Below are 13,397 nucleotides of genomic sequence, written 5' to 3' on the forward strand. Positions count from 1 at the left end.
TTCTCCTCAGGGATTTGGAGCCTCGAAGGAGGCCAGGGGTCCAACACTTGGCACCAAACTAGGACTGGGGGGGCCTCTGCCGAAACTTGGTTCTGCTTCAACTTGCTTTGTTGAATCACCCCCCTCGTTTGCAAATAACAAGGACTGGATGAAATTTTTTTCAGGAGTTTCCTTGAGCTTTCACTATCCATGTCCCCACCATGTCCTCTCCAACTTAACTATTTGGAAGGGCTGAGCAGTGGCAGCCCCTTCTCCTTAGGACAGGAGGGTCAGAGGCGAGGCCATGCAGGAGGTGGCCACTGTGGGTGGAAATGATAATATTTACTTCCTAACTCCTGTTTGTCCCCCTCCCCATGCCTCGCCTGCAGCATCCTTGTAAAGACCCTGGAGAGGCTCAGCGGAGAGGCTCAGCCCTCCTCTGAAATGGATACGCCAGCCGCTCCCCCTCAAGGCTGGTCTCACTTGCCTTCTTCATTTTTAGACACATTCCAAACTTTTCAGCAAATTACAGTGTTTGCCAACTGGCCGTCTGGAGCCCAGGAGAAATGCTATTTATAGCAGAGCTGGGATGCTGCCATCCTGGAGCAGGCTGGTAAGAAACTAGGCCAGAAGGCCCCCATCCTGCACCCTGGGGAGAGGCTGGAGCTTCTGGAGCAAGGTGGCCAAGCTGGACAGCCCATGGTAAGGCCTGTCCACATGTCCCACCAGGGCCCTGGAGTCTGCTCTTCACACCTCCTGTATTAGGGGGCTGCTTAGAGATTCCTGAGACCCTAAGAGAGACAATGGTGCTGCCAGGGCCTCTGAGCTGGGTCAAGGTCAACATTCACCATAGATCAGCTTTGGCTCATGCTGACCATTGCCCCATTTCACTTCATTCATTCCTCAGGGTCTGCATCCAGGGTCTGTCACTACTTGGGAATGTCAAGTCATCTTTTTTTTTTTTTAATATTTATTTTTCAGTTTTCGGCAGACACAACATCCTTGTTTGTATGTGGTGCTGAGGATCGAACCCGGGCCGCACGCCTGCCAGGCGAGCGCGCTACCGCTTGAGCCACATCCCCAGCCCATCAAGCCATCTTTGTGAGTCTTGATTTCTCCCATCTCTGTAAAGGATGGCCATGAGCTCAAAGTTTCTTGTGTGAGGCCCAAGCAGAGTGTCTGACATACAGTGGGTGTATAATAAGTGTGTTTGTCTTCCCACCCTGCTCAGTGTTGTGCACTGGGGAAACCCTGAGAGAATTGTGAATAAGTATGGTCCTTATCTCCAAGACCCTCCGTACCCAGACAGGGATGCAGGACTCAGACGAGAGGCTTGTGCCTGGACAGCAGCAATCCCATACCTTTGCCCTAGATGCCACTTTACAAAGGACTTTTAAGGTATTTGGGGCCCCCATGGCTCCTGGAGGGGGGATGTATGGTGATACCTGCACTCGACAAAATCTAGCCTCTCAGGTCCAGGGGCTTGCTCAAGTTCCCCCAGACGTGGTGAGCAGGGAAAAAGGCCCATTTGCCACTTTAATCTGCTCTGTGGGTCTTTGGGACTTTTGGCTTCCTGCTATGCATCCCCTGTTCCCATTTTCCAGTTCAGATCTCAAGTCTCTTCAGTTCTCTCCTCGCTATTCCCCACCCCTGGAAAACTCGACTTGCTTCCAGAAAAGAACTCCATTCAATTCTGGTGTCTCCCCGTGGGGAATCAAGGCGCCTCTTCTGAGAGGAAACGTCGCACGGGGACGGGCTGAGGCTGCTTATGAATAAGGAAGCTCCTCAGTGTCCTTCGGTTATATAACACCTTGTGCTTCTTTCTTTTCTGTATATTCCAAGAGTGTGTATTACTTTCATCATTAAAAAAGGAAATCTTCATCTAAAAGAACACTCAGCCAGCCACTTGGGAGACAGAGGCAGGAGGATCAAAAGTTTGAGATGAGCCTGGGCCACTTAGAGACCGTGTCTTAACAGGGCATAAAAAGGCTGGGGACCTAGAGGGCTTGCTGAGCATGTTTCAGGCCATAGGTCCAATCTCCAGTACCTGGAAAAAAAAAAAAATCAGACACAAAGCAAGACGTGCAGATATGTTCCAGTGTCAATCGAGGATGCAGGGGAGACGTTAGTCGCTGAGACTTGAGAGGCCCAGACCTAAGGGAGGAGAGGGGCAGAAGCAGAGAGACCCCAGGGGACTTTACAGAGTGTGAGTCTCCTGGACACCCCTTACACCCCAGCACCATGGACAGTGCCTTGCACACAGTAGGTCCTCGGTACTTAGCTAGTGATCAAAAGGCACTGCTTGAGCAAAAACCTAGAAGCAAAGTGTGGGCACAGGACTGGGCCTGGATGGTCCAGATTGACGGAAAAGAGGGTCTACCCAGGGAGTAGGCACAAGGCCGGCTAAGCCCGGGCTGCAGAAGGCCCTCCATGCTGGCTGAGGAGGGCGCCTCCCTCCCAGAGGACGAGCAGCCATCCAAGAGCAGGGCCGAGGAAGGACATTTTGATATCAGGATTTTAGGTGAAATGGAGCCAGTGGCCCCGCCCTGGGAACCCGAATGGGCTCTGGGAGGAGTCTGTGAAGTTTCCGAGGGTCCCTGAGAGCCCCTCCCCTGAGGATGGGCCCAGGGGAGGGGTCTAAGGAGGGAGCGGGGATGGAATGTCCTCTCTAGGATGGCCCTGGAGAGCTGGGAGTCACCACCACTTTGAGAGGTGAGCAGAGGGCTGAGCACTGTGGAAGGCCCAAGGGGCAGGAGGGGGAGCAGAGGAGAATCTGGGGGTGTCAGAGAGGTGGGAAGAGAGTCAAGAGAGGGAGAGAGGGACTGGGGACAGAGCTCAGTTGGAAGAGTGCTTGCCTCGCATGCACAAGGCCCTGGGTTCAATCCCCAGCACCCCCACCCCCCCGAAAAAAAAATCCCATTCTAAATTTGGGCTGGGGTTGTGGCTCAGCATTAGAACGCTTGCCTAGCACATGTGAGGCCCTGGGTTCAATCCTCAGCACTACATAAAAATCAATTAATAAAATAAAACTATGGTGTCCAGAATAAAAATTATGGTGCCCATCTACAACTAAATAATTTAACAAAAAAAAAAAAAAAAAAAAAGAGGGAGGGGAGCCTCCAGAGAAAGTGGGGGAATGAGGCTGAGGAAGGGCTCCTGGGATTCAGTACAGGTCCCCAACCAGGGAGCCCAGCCAGCAGCCTCTACCCGGGTTTTGTTCAGACAGCCAGGAGCAAGTGACACCAGAGGAAGTGAGTAAAGTTCCAGTCCTTCCCACAGGATCTGGTCTCAGCCCCAGCTCTGAGCCACCTCCTATACCCCTTCCTGCCCCCTGCTGGCTCCTGCTCCAGCCTTCTCTGCTAAGTGCTGGTGGCCTTAGGACCCTCACACCACTGTTTCCTCTGCCTGAAATGGCCACCCTGGGTAACCAATGACTCACCCCAGCTTCCTCTCTGCTCCTTATCACGGAGCCACCCTATCTATAAAACACCACCCATCCTCTCCCCTTCTGCGTTCTTCCGATTCTTATCATCACCTGACAACATACCTTTATGGGTTGGTTGGTTTATATTCTCTCTCCCCATCTTAGTCAGTGATTGCTGAAATAATGCTGTGTAACAAACACCCCAACACTCAGGAGCTCCGAATAACTGTTGGTTTCTCTCTTTCTGTCTTCAGGGCTAGGATGGAACCCAGGGCACTGTGCATACTAGGGAAACATTCTATCTCTGAGTCACATTTCAACCCAAGTCTTGTTCTTATCCATGAGTCTGTGCGTCAGCTGGAGCAGGCAGGCTGCAGCTGGGGTTCCAGGATGATCCGTGTATCTCTGCATTTTCTTTGGAACAGCTACTCCCTGGGTCCTGTGTTTCTCAAGGAGAATAGCAGGGACTTCAAAGCCAAGCGTAAGTACATTTAAGGGTGATCATCACAGTCACTAGGGGCCAGTGAATCTGTAGCCAAGTCTGGCAGCTGTGGGGGAAGGAATTTTACTCCCTCACACCTGCTGTGTAGGGGAAAGGGATGTGTGACTATTTTGATGACAGAAATGTAACTGATCACATGTCCCCAAAGGACATATATACCACAGGGCTGGCGCAGGTCTCTATCCTGGTTTCTCCCCAGCACGTAGAGTTTTCTTGGAGAGTTAATAATGGATATTCAAACTACCCAAATAGCATGACACAATGATAAGGCTGTCCTTCTGCTCCCAGCTCCTAGCCCTGAAAGATTAGGGGCCTCCTCCCCATCTCCCTAACAAAGCTCTCCTGCCCCCACCTATCCATGCCCAGAGATGAGCTGCTATGACTAGAACTCTGAGAACTTCCTGGGGAATCGAAGTGTCCACAGAAATCTCCATGTCTCTCTCCCATACCCCGGGACCCTCTGGAAGTAGCTTCTCGGGCTCTCAGGGCTTAGACAGCTCCTGTATCTGGCCCCTGGTCATTCCAAGCCTGGCCTTATTTTCTGACTTGATCCCTGTTTTATCACTTCTACCTGACTGTGGGATCCTGGCCAGGGGTGGTGGTGGGGGGGCAGGGACCAAGCCTAACAATCACCAGAGACCCTATGGTAGGACTGGTCAGGTTCGCTGGAAGAAAAAGTTGTTATGAAGGATGATATTGGACAATCGATGAGGCCTGAAAATGGACTGCATATTAGATCATATGTTGTGCTGTTATTAAACTTCCTGATGCGGATCATTCTTCTGTAGGTAAGAGAATGTCCTTGAAATATTTAGTGGGTGGAAAGATCAAGATTGCTGGGACTTACGACTTACACACGGTTCAGCAAAATAAAAGACTAACAATAACGGTGTGATTATTATTATGTTAGTTACACAGAGCAAAAGAACAAGGTAATGTGCTGGGCACGGTGGTGCATGCCTATAATCCCAGCCTCTGGGGAGGCTGAGGCAGGAGGATCATGAATTCAAAGCCAGCCTCAGCCACATTGAGGCACTAAGCAATTCAGTGAGACCCTGTCTCTAAATAAAATACAAAATAGGGCTGGGGACGTGGATCAGTGGTTGAGTGCTCCTGAGTTCAATCCCCAGTACCCTGCTTCCCCCAAAAAGAACAAAGTAATGTGATAAATGTCAGGATTAATGGAGGGAATAGGAATATGGATGTTTATCATGGTCTTGCAACTTTGCTGTAGGATTTAAACCCTTCAAAATAAGTTTAATAATAAAAACAAAAACTGGTGGTGAGGCTTTTCGTGTACTTGTGAGGAAACGGACCCCCCCATTCCTGACCCCTTATTTTCTCCCAAGCACCCCCGCCATGCCCCTGGGGACCCAGGGCTCTGTTTACTAAACATTTGGCAGTGAATTTCCACCCCCTGATTTCATCAATTATAAATGTGCTCGCTACTCACCACAGGGCAATTTGTGACGGACTGTGGTTTGTGGTGAGAGCCGCACCGTCCAAGTTCACCGCAGCCTCGAGCAGCGAGGAGGGCTGGGGCCAGACACAGGGCTGCGGGGGCGACAGCGGCATGCAGGCAGCCCTGCCACCTTCCTGTTTGTCAGCCAAGGGAGGCTCAGAGGGCAGCGGGCAAGTGGGTCACAGCTCAGGCAGGGCTGGCTTCTGCTGCCAGGCTAGCCAGGTGAGGTCTCTGCCATCAGAACCAGAGGTTCTCCTGGAACCTGAGGTCTCCCAGCCCCTGGAAACTGAAGGTAACATCCTGACAAGCCCTGCTTGAAGGGCCTTCTGAGAATCAATTCATTCCATCTGCACAACAGACCTGGGAGCAGCTATTGTTGTTAGACCCATTTTGCGGAAGACTGAGGCAAGAAGAAGTGAAGTAACTTCCTCAAAGTCATGGGTAAATGACAGAATCAGGCCCCCACAACCATGATGCCACATTGATAAGTAATTTTAATTAGTAGATACTACGTGTGTTCAGTTGAAATCTACTGATTACAAATCGGAGCAGCAATACTGCTGCCTTATCCACCTTCCTGCACCCCAGCGAATGTCTCCCTTGTGTAAAAGCATTTATTGACTCCCACTGATAATTTTTGTTTTTTTGTTTTTGGGGATACTAGGGATTGAACTCAGGGGTACTCGCCCACTGAGCCACATCCCCAGCCCTTTTTGCATTTTATTTAGAAACAGGGTCTCACTGGGTTGCTTAGCACCTCACTTTTGCTGAGGCTGCCTTTGAACTCGCAATCCTCCTGCCTCAGCCTCCTGAGCTGCTGGGAGTAGGGCTGTGCACCACCACACCCGACCCCACTGCTAATTTTTAAGTAGAAATCCCTATCTGTCATATAAAGTCCTCTTTCCTATCTAACTCCCCACTTTTCTCCCCTTTCTTCTTTTAATAGGCTTTTTCCTACCCACATTACCCATAATTCCAGGGAGCAGACCTCCTTGCCTTGCTTTTGGTGGCCCAGGCCTGGCCAATCACTTTCTGGAATTCCCCAGCCACAGTAATTGGATCAGGGAGGGGTACAGGACCCACCAGAGCCAGTGAGGATCTACTCTGGTACTTCTGTCTGAACTGGTGGATGAAGAAACTCTCCAAAGTTGGGGTGGCTGAGAGAATGAATTTGAGCTGGGAGCTCCTAGTAAACATGGTATTCCCCTCGACTTTCAGGTCACGTTTTGACTCCCCCTAACAATTCCAAATCTTAATCGTTCCCCCCGTTCTTCCTCTCACTAACAATATCCTGGGCTCAAGGGCTTCCATAATCTCAAACTGGCGTTGGGATGTGCCTTGCAGTTCCCTGGTCGTGGGCACGGCTCGAGCCCGCCTGCCCTTCCCCGGGGTTCATCCTTGGAGTGCAGGTTCCCTGCCTTGCTTTTTGCCCACAGAGATAGTAGAGTCACCTGGTGACCTTAAATGCACAGGGGAGACCCATAGTTGAAGCTCGGGGAGCTCTGAAGTTGGGACTAGAGGCTTGATTAAAGGCTGAAGCTTGCTACTTCCTGAGTATCACCAGGCACATAATTTTCTCTGAGACTCAAGATCTCGGTCTGTAAAATGGGTCCTGCTGAAAGATAGGGACTTGAGCAGTTTTCCTAGCTTGTAAGCCCTGGACTTCCTGATCATGGCCTTAATGCAGGGGGAGTGGGTTTATCTTCTCCTGCGTTGTCTTTGGGCTCCTGGTCATTGTGAGTTGGGTGACTGAGCATAGGACTCTGAATATCTGGACAAGTTGAGTCTTCTAACTCTCTGGAATTTTCCCAGTGCCCGCCCCATAGGGACCTTCCATCAGCTTGCAGAATGAGTGCAAATTGTGGTGGGAAACAAAAGTAGACATGGTGTCATCAGAGTCATTGGTATTTGAGGGGCCATGCTTGCTGCAGGAATAGTGCCCAGATCCATTATTGACTGGCTTTTCTAACCAAGGCCTGAAGAAGGGGCACTAGGCATATGTCAAGGTCAGCCTGGAGGGACCAAGCCCTCCTACCAGGCTAGGTCAGGTAGAGCTGCCCTGGCCCAGCCTCCTTCTCCCCACTCCACCCAGGCTTCCCACCCCCGGGGCCTGGAGACCAGGCTGAGGACCCCTTTGCTGAGAAGCCAAGGAGAAGCCCACCCGCCCCCTCTCCCTTCCACAGCCTTTTGGCCAGGGAGTGCGAGAGCCCGTCATCCACTGGGGTGCAGTTTTGGACAGTCTAGTGTCTGAACTGACATGATATTTGTGACTTCATGTGACTTCGGGACTCTGCTGAAGAATGGGCAGTAAAGTCATGGGCCTGGGGGCGGGCTCGCTCAGGAGAGGTCACACTACCTGAAAAAAGTGTCAAGGAAGCAGAAATAAAGGTGTGTCTTGTGATACTCAGAGATGTCCTTGTGTGGCGTACAGCGGCACCTGCCATCGCAGAACTGTGAGTTGGGGAACCAGGTGTTGGAAATTCTACCCAGAAGAACTTGGAGGGCACGCCCCGGGGGTTTCTGGGGCTAAAAGTCTGCATTAAACTCCAAGAGCCCGCCCAGGCTATCAGCCCAGTGTCTAGGCACAGCTTCTTGGAATCTCCCTGTGCCTTCCGAATCCTCCGCCCAGAGCCCCTCCCCCATGCTTCAGTGGTGGGAAGGGGGCCCCTGCTGGGCTGAGAACCAGGTTTCCATCGATGGGGTGGTCCGGGCTGTGGCCAGCCAGAGAGTGATAATTACCATCAAGTTGTAGGGCCGCTGGGTGAGCCCCCACACCCCCACTTCTATTTGGGCAATGAATAGACCTGCCCCCAGGGAAGACGGTGTCAGCAGGGATCCGCCCACCTCTTGCTGGGTTTCCCAGGCCCCTAGGGCCTCTTGTAATAGGGGCCACTTGCCCCCTAACCAGTGGGTGACCAGCTTTTTAATCTTGGAGACCCCTCAGATCCCAGCTGGGAAGTGGGATTTGTCCAACGGGGAGGGGAGGGCCTGTCTGGGAATGCCAGGAGGCCTCTCGGCACAAGGGGGTTGACCTGGAGCAGTCTGTCTCCTTTTCAGACCAGCCTCCCCATCCCTCTGACCTCCCCCAATCCCAAAAGCCAGCCCTGGAGCTTCTGGGCGGAGTCTGTAACGTGCCCAGCCACCGAAAGCAAATGGATGCCTGAAGTTGACATTGGAATGGCTTGTTTTGTGCTAACTCAGGTGCACGTCGAATTGGGGTGCCTCTTTGTTTGTCTCCCGTTCTCCCTCTTCGGGAAGCTTCCTTTCTGCCTGCTGCCTGTCAGCAACCGCCCTGACAACCCTTCACCTGGCCACAGAAGAAGGTCAGGGGTGAGAACATTGGGCCAAACCCTGCCAACTCTCTGCCACAACTTGTAGTGTGACCTTGGGCAAGTCACCTCCCTTCTCTGGTCTCCGTTTCAGGAGGGGAGCAGACTTGACACTTCTTGAGTGCCCATGTGTCATGTTCTTGACATGCATGATCCCACACAGGCCTTGACCATGACCTTGGGACCTAAGTCTTCTTGTTCCCAGTCCATGGCAGAGAAGGTGCAGCCTGGAAGGGATGAGCTGGTGTCTCAGACCACACAGCAAGTCACCCACGACCAGGATCTGAAACAGATCTCTCCTGTTCCACTGTCTGAGCCTTTTCTCCTTTGCTGTGGCCTCCGGGCAATGGCGAGGACCCTTCCAGACTAAAGGGAGAGAGTTAGGACCCAGGAGCCCAGGTTCTCATGCCTTCTCTATGGCAGTCATTGCCTGACCAAGGGTGTCTTTCCTGGAAACCATCCCCCACCCCTGCCTCACCTCTGCCAAGCTGTTGTGGTGTGTGCATGGCACCCAGGGTTGAGCCTTTGACCTCAGTTTCCTTTTCTGAGAATTCATTCTCCTGGGGTTTAGATAAACTCAGGTGCCACCTCCTCCAAGAGGTCTTCCTGGCCATCGCCCCCTGACCTCACATATTCTCCCCCCCCCCCCCTCTCGACCTGGCACGTGCTAGGCAAGCAGTCTACCCCTGAGCTACATCCCCAGCCCTTTTCATTTTTTGAGATAGGGTCTGGTTAAGTTGCTGAGGCTGGCGTCAAACTTGCTACCCTCCTGTCTCAGCCGCTCCAGTCGCTGGGAATCCTGGTGTGCATCACCGCCAACTCTATCAGACTATGCCACATATTCATTTGTCCATTATCATGTTCCCCTACCAGAATATCAGTGCCACAGAGGTGGGGTTTGCTCGGTTTTGTTCATTGTTGTATCCTCAGCACCTAAAACTGTGCCTGGCCCATACGGTATAGGTGGAGCATCCCTAATCTGAAAATCCAAAATAGTCCAAAATCAGAAACTTTTTGAGCACCAACATGACACAAAATTTTAGATTTTGAAGCATTGTGGATTTGGGATTTGGGGGACTCAGGATGCCCAACTTGTAAATATTCTTAAATCCCCAAATTCCAAAATCTAAAATACTTTTGGTACCAAGCATTTCCAATTAAGGATATTCAACCTGTACTCAGATGTATTTGCTCAGTGAACAAATGAATATATAATAACAACAGCAGTGACCACTTTGGGAATGTTCACCACCTGTCAGGCACTGTGTCAATCTGCACAACCCTATGAAGAAGGGCAATTATTATACCCATTTTACAGAGTAGCAAACTCAGGCATGGAAGGTAGCTAACTTGCCTAAATCCTACAGTCTCACTTTGAACTTCTACATGTCTGGCTCCGATACTCATCCAAGAACTTTGACAATTCAAGAATATTCTACAGCTTAAATGGCTTATAGCCACAGAGCCTATCCTGCTAAGAGCTGGATTCTGACATGGGCACATCCTGTGCATAGCTGGCCTGTCCTGGACATCTTGATCCAGTTGAGGGGAGAAGTACTGGAACCCATAAGGGCCCCAAGGACAGAGACCTGGATCCTTTCCCTTTCAGGGGCAATGGTCCAAAATTAAAAACAAACACTTTAAAATAAAAGCCATATTAAAAAACAAAACTAACTTTTTTTTTGCCTTAAAATATTGCAAGTCAGGGGGGCAATTAGCAATTATGCTGTATTTTATTATGAGAAGATAGAATTCTAATTGGACTGATTTGAATTCCACACACCTCCACAGATTGTTTTGGGAATTAAGGTATCAGTTGTATCGGTAATTATGGTTTACCATTAAATTACCCCCCCACAGAAAACTGTCAAATTGTCTGTGACGGGCTTAAATTTAGCCCAGAGCCATGTCCTATGAAGACTGCGCGAGTCAATACAAGCCATCCGGAAACCACTGGGTACCCTGTGCCAGGCGGTAATTACGGGTTGAGGTTTCCAAAGTTTTACCTGAGACAGCAGGGACAAGCGCCTGGCCTGCGGGACACTCACGTGGGGGCTTGGATGATCCCCCAGCACGGGATCCTGGATCCTGCCCTGCTGTGCTGTTCCAATACCTGGCTGCTGCAGGCATTCTGGAAAGCAGTGTGGTTTCAGCTGAAGGGTGACACTCTGGCGAGGTACACCAGCACAGAGGCCACCCTCAGGCAGGGAGGGACTGTGTAAGACCCAGGACATTATAATCAGACAAATCTGGGATTGATTCTCTGCTCTGCCGCTTTATCACTGTGAGCCTCTGTTTACTCATCTGTCAAATGGGTACAACCATGGGCCTCATGCAGGGATTATTTACTGTGAAGATGAACAGAATAGCAGTGACAAGAACATCAGTCACGGGCATTCACCTTTGACCGCTACAACAAGTCCGTGAGTTGCTATGAGCTCTGTGCTGGTATGAGAGTATTTTGGGTGGGGGAGGGGGATACTCACAGAATGGCAGGGGAGGCCAGAGGGGAGAGAGTCAGCGGGCCTCAGGGACATGAACTGCTCATCTTGGTCTCCCAGGCACCCTCAGGGGAACAAACAAGCTCCTGGTGTCTCTCCCAGTCCTGGACCCCCACCCTCCAGACCTCGTCGAGTTCCAAGCCTGCCCCTCTGTGCTTTGATGATGCAGGCAGCGAGAGGAAGTTCTGTTCAAAGGCCAGGCACTTACATTTCCTATTTTTTGAGGCAATACAAAGAGTCGAAAAGGGAAATCAGGGTGCTTGGGAACAGAGACAATTTTTATTACTTCCATTTTCTAGAGGAGGAGACCGAGGTCAGAGCTGCTAAGCCCCCGCCCAAGTGAGTGGCGGAGAGGGGATTCAAGTTCACGCTTCTCCCATCGGCTCTGCTCCAGGCCTGTGCCCGACACCAGCGCCCAGGAGTGGCATTCTCAGGGCTCACACAGACATCGGGCTCTGGGGGCTCTAGAGGTTGGCACAGCCTCAGCATGGAGGGGCAGCTACCCTCGTCCGACTCATGGGACCAGGCAGAGAATGCAGGGAGCACGTCTAGTCCTAGGTGCCAAACACATCAGTCTGCACGGGGCTGGGGCTGGGCTGGGAGGAATGTAGAAGTTGTTAGTTGCTCTGACAACCTCGTTTTGATGCTGTGAAAGGGCTTCATCCTTCTTTGCTCCACACCTTGGCTTTGGCTATTTCTTCCACCTGGAACGATGTCCACCCCTTTCTTTATAACCCCACACATTTTTTGAAAACTGGGTCTAAATTCCACACTTTCTTACAAGATTTTTTTTTGGCAGGGGGGTACCAGGGATTGAACCCAGGGGCACTCGACCATTGAGCCACATCCCCAGCCCTATTTTGTATATTAGGGTCTCACTGAGTAGCTTAGGGCCTCGCTTTTGTTAAGGCTGGCTTTCTGGCTTTGAACTTGTGATCCTCCTGCCTCAGCCTCCAAAGGCACTGGCATTACAGGCATGCGCCTCAGCGCCCTGCCAAATTCTACTCTTTCTAAGAAGCTTTCCTGAGTCTCCAACAGGGCAGTCCTCTCCTTCCTCTGGCCATTATAGAGTCTGTTCCCCTGACCCTGGCTGTGCTCTATGTGGCTGGGAGCTTGTTTTGACACCTGTCACCAAAGCATAGTGCTGGCTCCAGGAGACAGTCACAAGGTGTGTATTAAGTGAATCAAAACTGTTTTCTTCCCCTAACAAATTGATTTTTCGTTTTTGTACTCATGACATGCAAGGTACTGGACATCTTCTCTAATTGCTGCCTCTAATCCTCTGAGGCAGGCACGAGGTTATTCTCTGGGTGGTAGAAGCCAAATCTGAGCTGCCAAACCTGCCCGAGGGCATCTATTAAATGGAGCAGCTGGGATTCACACCCAGGCAGCCAAGCGCCATATCCCTGTGTGAGATGCCATGTTGGATGTCCTCGGCACCTGTCTGTCTGTCTAGAAGTGCCTCAAATGGACCCAGTCAAAAGAGGGAGGCTGTATTTTCTCATTTCAACAAGTCTTATATCCATAAAAGGTTTTGAGGGGTCGGGCATCTTTTCTCCTGAATATAGGACTGAGAAATGTTAAAGGGGGAATTAACTTTTTTTCTTTTTTGTGGTGGTGGTAACAGGGGTTGAAGCCAGGGGTGCTCTACCACGGAGCCACATCCCCAGCCCTTTTAATTTTTTTATTTTGAAACAGGGCCTCCCTAGTTGCTCAGGCTGGCTTTGAACTTGTGATCCTCCTGCCTGAGCCTCCCGAGTCGCTGGGATTCCAGGTGTGTGCCACCCGTCCAGCTAATTTTTACTTTTATTATCTATTGTTTTTTTTTTTTTTTTTTTTTTTGCAGTGCAGGGGATTGGGTCTAGGGTCTTCTGTGTGCTGGGCAAGCACTTTACCACTGAGCTACGTGCCCTGCCCCTGGCTTTTTAATGGGGTGGGGAAAGCGAGGCCTGCACAGCCTCCTTGAAGAGACCCAGCAGAGCAAAGGAAAGAAAAACTACACCTTATAGACCACAGAGGTCCCTCACACTTCACGGTGGGGAAGGGGAGATGGAATCCTGTAAAATCTATGGTCTGTGGAGGATAATGGTCAGGGAAAGGGCATAGAGTTCTCCTCTTCCAGCACCATCCATGGTTGACCACATGGGCTTGCTATCAATTTACTAGCTGTGTGACCTTGAGCAAGTTATTTAACCCCTCT

Source organism: Urocitellus parryii, chromosome 7, assembly GCF_045843805.1.
Source record: "Urocitellus parryii isolate mUroPar1 chromosome 7, mUroPar1.hap1, whole genome shotgun sequence".
Lineage (NCBI taxonomy): Eukaryota > Metazoa > Chordata > Mammalia > Rodentia > Sciuridae > Urocitellus > Urocitellus parryii.